Here is a 6,328-nt window from a genome sequence, read left to right as displayed (position 1 = left end):
CTCAGCCTGAGGGGAGGGGGGACTGGAAGGGCTTTCCCAATGCCTGGGCCTGCAACGAGGATCCTGGGGCACCTCCTCATAACCACTTCCCTCTTGGAAGTCTCACAACAGTCACTGTTACTCTGAAAAAAACAAAAAACATAAAAAAACAAAAACCCTTCCCCGCTTCCTCTTCTGAAGCAGATAACACAGGCATGCAGCAGGACCTCAGATGGCTCCCGCAGCCTCCCTCCCTGCCTCCTTGCCCGTTTTACTGGGGAGGAAACAGACACGGAGGTGACTTGCCCAAGGTCACATGATTAGTAAATGAAAGATCTAGATTTGAACTCAGGACTCTTTGCCTCCAGAGCCCAAGATCTTCACTCCTGCACCACTCTGTCTCATGATTGCCATTTCTCAAATGAGCAGACGGAGGCCCACAGAGGGGAAGGGATTGCCCTGGATCATTTACGAAGGTCATGGTAGCGCTGGGAAAGGATCCAGCCTCCCTCACCTTCTTCTCCAACTCCAGGCCCACCTCAGGCTCACTCGCCTGCACTGCCCTCTGAGAACTTGTCCAACACCAGCTGGTAGCCATCTGCCTCCCCAAGGAGGTGGAAGGCCTCATGGGGGCAAAGGTGTGTTCGCCAATAAAGTCTTCCAGCTCCCCCTGCAGCTCCCAGGTACCTGGGGGTAAGGAGGAGGCAGGGATGGAGGGGTCCCCAGATCCCAGGGTGGGGATTCAGAGTGCCAAAGAAATGCCCCCCAGGCTCCCTGGGCCCTGCTGGCAACTTACCCTGAAGAGTGAGCTGGTGCAAATTCTCATGCCCCAGCCAGAATTCAGATTCTTGGCTCCCCAAACCTGCTTTATAGGAGAACCAAGAGCAGAAGAAATCCACAGAAACACCCTGTCGCTTTTGGAACACTTAGGGAGACAGAGAAGGCCAGCACAGCAGCCATTGCTCCCGGCTGGACAAGAGATGAGGAGAAGCAGGGGGTGGTGGCGGCAGAGGGTAAGCACACTGTGAGGGGGCTCCTCTTTGGATTGGGGGCTTGTTGATAACGTGTGAGTCCGAGTGATCTTTGCTCGTGAACAGTGATGAACTCGTTCCCCTGACATTCCGCCCCCACCGCAGTGCGCCCTCCATGGTGCAGCCTGAGTGCTTTCCCTAAAACAAAAATCTGACTGGGTCCCTTCTCTGCTTACAATGCTTCCATGGCTCCCCATTGCCTCCTGTGCTTCTTGGTCAGCCCTTCAGAGCCCTCCATGAACTGGCCTTTCTAGAAGCCCTAGAAGCTTCATGCTTGACCTACACCAGTACATCACCTACATGCCTGACCTCTTACTGCCCTCAGCTCATTCACACGATTTCCTCAAACCCTCTTGTACTCTCTGCCTCCCTGTGTGTTTGTCTATCCCTCTACCTGGAACGTCCTCAGCTCCCCATCTAGCTGGAGAACTTCTACACAGCCTTCAAGGCCCTTTCAAATGGCATCTCCCCTGTGAGGCCTTCTGAGACTTCTTCAGCCCCTCTGGGAGCTCAGGAAGCCCTGGTCAGTGGGGGACTAGGAGGCAGGCCTTGCTCCAGTGGGCTCTGGCTCCCCCTAGAGGCCAAGAGGAGAAGTGCCCATTGGGCCTGGCCTCTGAGCCCTTTGAGCCTCTCTGACACTCACCCGCTTTGGTGTCCGTGTCACAAAAAAATCTAGGAGGGCTCTGCCCTCCAGTAGGCACAGATTGCACCAGCCACTCAACGTGCCATGCCGGCTCAGCAGCCCCTAGCAGCTTCTGGGCCTGGGGAAGGGGAGATGGGCTGAGGGGAGTAGCCAAGAGGGCGTCGCCAACCCTCACCCTGCAGGCAATGGAACAGGCCAACAGTGGGATCCCAGGAGCCCTCTCGGCTAGGCTAGGTCGGGCCCCTGAAGAGGGCTCTATGGAGGGCTGAGCCATGTCTGGCAGCTGGCCGACACCCCAGCACCCCGTGATGCCAAGTTCCTGGCTCCTGTGAAGGCTGCCTCCTGGAACACAGCAGGGTCTCTGGATCTCCTGCCCTAGGAAAAGACAGAGTGTTGGCTCTGAGGTCTGAGAACTTCCAAAGCCCACAAACCAGAGGGGAGGGTGCCCAGACCCCTGTCCTAATCCTTCCTGCTTCTCCCAGCCTTCCATCCCCCTGGAGGGCAATCATAGTGGATTGCACAACAGCAGCCAAGCAGAGACACCCCTCTGTAGTCCTGGGGACAGAAGCAAAGGAAGCAGAGGCGGCCTGTAGTCCCACACATTCCCAGACTCACCCTTGGGCTGAGTGGCCACAGGGCTGACCTGGGGTAGTGGGCATATCTCTTTCAGACCCCTCTGCGGTTCTCTTTCCATCTCCAGAGTCCAGCTATCAGGACTCTTGCCTCCAGAGCTGCCAAGGGTAGAGGGTTTGCACCATTTGCATCTATTTTTGCATAAATTTACAACGCAGAGCCCAGATTCTCACCTTCCTATCCTGCTCCTTGAGGCTAATGTGCCTGGATGGGAGATAGACACCAGGGAAGGAGTGAGGGTTGGTACAGAGGGCACCCTCGGCTGCTACCTGGGCAGCTGGGGGAGCTGGGTCCTTTGGCGGCCTGGCTTCCCCAGCAAGAGGAGCAAAAGGGAGAATAGGGTCCACAGTAGGCCCATCTTACTGGTGCCCCTGAGGGAGGATGCCTATAAAGGGGCCAGGCTGGTGGGAGGACATGAAGCAAGACTTCTGCCCCTTGTCCCTCAGAAGGGGCACCCCACCCAGGCTAGAACCAGCAGGGGGTAGAGGCATTTCCTCCCTCAGCCCCTGTGGCCAGAACGGAGTCCAACTTCTGATCCTGGCCTCCAGACCTTTGGATTTGCACAGGGTGAATTGCCTTTGCACCTTTGCTTGTTCTGGGCCTTCCATCTGGAATGCCCTCCTTTCCATCTCTACCTGCGAAGCACCACCTGTCTGAAGGTCCGGCCCTACGGCCATCTCCTCCAGGGGTCCTTCCCTGGTCCTTGTCAAGTGTTGTGACCACTACACCTACTGTACTCCCCGGGTCCTGCCGGGGATGCTTGTGTGTTGGCTCTGGTCCTGACACAACCCGGCTCCTAGTCATTATTGGCCCTGGGCTATAGGCCTGGCACAAAGCAGGCACTCAATAAATATTGGTGAAATGAATGAATAAACAAGGAGAAACTGAGGCCCAGAGACAGGGCATGGCTTGTTCACTGCCTGGCACTTCTATGCCCAGGGCCACAGAGATTCTGTTCAAGCCTCCCACCAGGAGGAGACATTCTCGGCAAAGTGACCTCATGCCCACTCGCAGGTCCGCTGGGGAGCCCCCGGCAGCACCTAGGAAATAGTTGCTAATACAGGCAGGCCATTGAGTTGGGCAGACCGTGCAGGGCAGGCCGGGAGGCTAGGAGGCCAGTGAGTGGGCAATAGCCACAGTACAGATGTGGGGGTTGAGGTCTGAGCTGGGGAGGGACCTCGGGTGATAGGAGAGGAGAGGGATGGCTCATTCACTTGTTTGCTTACTCATCCATTCACTCATTCGTTCATTCATCAAGCCTTCCTTGAACGTCTTCTCTATGCCAGGCCCAGTGCTTGTGGGGGCGGGGAGGGCTGAGGTACCAGGGGGTGTCAGGGAAGGTGGAGGCCAAGTTCACCACATGGGATGGAACCATGAGGACTCTCTGGGATCATGAAATTCTAATTTCAGGGATCTCTCCTCTCCAAACTCTCCCACAAGTGTGCCAAGATCTGCAGACAAGCCCAGTTATCATGTGAAATTTTTTTTTCAAAGATTCATTTATTGGGGGATCCCTGGGTGGCTCAGCGGTTTAGGGCCTGCCTTTGGCCCAGGGAGTGATCCTGCAGTCCCGGGATCGAGTCCTGCGTCAGGCTTCCTGCATGGAGCCTGCTTCTCCCTCTGCCTGTGTCTCTGCCTCTCTCTCTCTCTCTCTCTCTCTGTGTCTCTCATGAATAGATAAATTTTTAAAAATCTTTTAAAAAATAAGTAAAAGATTCATTTATTTATTTGAGAGAGAGAGCATGAGCAAGAGAGGCAGAGGGAGAGGGAGAGGGAATCTCAAGCAGACTCCATGCTGAGCCCAGAGCACAATATGGGACTAAATCTCAGGAACCTGAAATCATGACCTGAGTGGAAACTGAGAGTCAGATTCCCTTAAAAAAAATTTTTTTTTTAAATGGGTACCTGGCTGGCTCAGTTGGTAGAGCATGCTACTCTTGATCTCGGCCTCATGAGTTCAAGCCCCACATTAGGCATAGAGATTACTTAAATTAAAAAAAAAATATCATGTGCTGTTTATAATCAACATGGGGGCACCTGTGTGGCTCAGTCAGTTAAGGGTCTGACTTCAGCTCAGGCCATGATTTTGGAGTGCTGGGATCAAGCCCCATGTGGGGAAATCCCTGCTCAGTGAGGAGTCTGCTTGTCTTTCTCCTGCTCATGCTAATCAAATCTTTAAAAAAAAAAAAAAATCAACATGGAAGTGAGCCAACTGAACACGGATAGGATACAGGCAAATAAAATATCACCATCTGGACAAGTCATAGGGCAAATCAGATCTCTAATGAAAGGGGCAAAGTTTCAGAACAACATGTATAGCAGGACCCCACTTTGTATTTTTAAAATGCTGAATGTGGGGGTGCCTGGGTGGCTCAGTTGGTTGAGTGTCTGCCTTCGGCTCAGGTCATGATCCTGGAGTCCCAGGATCGAGCCCCACATTTGGCTCCCTGCTTAGCGGGGACTCTGCTTCTCTGACCCTTCCCCCTCTCGTGCTCTCTCTCTCTCTCTCTCTCTCTCTCTCTCTCACTTTCTCTCAACTAAATAAAATCTTTTAAACATTTTTTTAAAATGCTGAATGTGTGTACGTATGTTGTAAATTTACAAAAAAAGGTCTGAAATGTACTGTTAAGCACAATTATTTCTGGGGAGTGGGACCAGGGGAAAGTGTTTCTCACTCTTCATATACATTTCCTTATAGTCCTTTTGTTCCCTACAGGCATTTACTACTTTGGAAAAAAACAAACATCCGATAAAGAAATTTCCATAAGTGAGTGGAAAATCGAGGGAGGTGGGGGTATTTTCTCCCTCTTTCCCTGGAAAGACTGGGTATTATCCCTGCCAGCACTTAAGTGCTGGGAGGAGAAGCCAGGGGAGGGTGATCCAGGCAGGAGAAACTGCATGTACAAAGGCTTGGAGAAGAGAGAAAGCAAGACAGGCTGGGTAACAAGAGGGAGATTCAAGTATGGAGAGAGGGGTGCTTGCAGGGGAGGCTGATGTCTGGGATGGGGGCTTTGATGGAAGAGAGTGGAGGGGTGAGGAGGTGGACTGTATGGCATGTGGATGGTGGCACAACGTGTGGGCAGGTGAGCCATGAGGCCAAGCAGTAACCAGAACTGCTCGTGGGCCCAAGTGTCCCTCAGAGCCTGTCCAGCTGGAGGGCAGGGAGGCTGGGCCTGGGGGGGGCAGAAACACTAAGGCTGTGCGGGCTGCACAGCTGGAGGGTGATGGGTGCCCTGCAATGTAGGTGGGGCACGTGCACCGGCTCTGAATCTGCCCCACATCCCATTGAGATGGACACTGCTGTTCCCCCCTTCACAGATGGGGAAGCAGGACCAGAGCTGGGAAATAACTTCCTCCAGTTCACAGAGCAGAGCGGTCGGGCTCCACAGGCCGGCCACGCCACTGCCACCATTACCTGCTATGGCCTCTCTGCTTCCTCGGACAATCATGGGATGAAATCAGATAACACTGCCAGACTCTTAGCCACATGCCCTGTTTCCAGCAAATGCCCAGCAGCAGGAGATGTTATCAGTCAAGGAAGACTTCTGGGCGGGGGTGGGGGGGTGGGGATGAGGGGGGAAGGGGGAAGAACTGGCATGGGAGGGCACAGGCTTTCCAGAAGGGCCTGAGTGAGGAAGGCCGGAAGTGCAGAAATGGCTGTTGAGTCCTAGGGGCATCTCCACCATGGCACTGGGGCGGAGACCTAACTTTAGGAGCCAAGAGAGCCTAGAGATGCCTCTGCAGGGAAATTCTGAACTTCTGCTTATTCTGAGTCAGAAAAACCTTGCTTCGGGGCACCTGAGTGGTTCAGTCAGTTAGAGGTCTGCCTTCAGCTCAGGTCATGGTCCCAGGGTCCTGGGATTGAGCAGAGAGCCTGCTTCTCCCTCTCACCCCTGCTCATGTGCGCGACACCCCCCCCCCCAAATACATGAATAAAATCTTTAAAAAAAAAAAAAAGAAAAGGAAAGGAAAGTCTGGATTCAAATCCCAGTCCTGCCCCATCCCACCGTGTGATCTTGAGCAAGTATACTTACCTTTCTGA

This window comes from Canis lupus, chromosome 2 (assembly GCF_003254725.2).
Source record: "Canis lupus dingo isolate Sandy chromosome 2, ASM325472v2, whole genome shotgun sequence".
Classification (NCBI taxonomy): domain Eukaryota; kingdom Metazoa; phylum Chordata; class Mammalia; order Carnivora; family Canidae; genus Canis; species Canis lupus.
The sequence above is the reverse complement of the archived record's forward strand: the minus strand, read 5'-3'. Positions refer to the sequence as shown.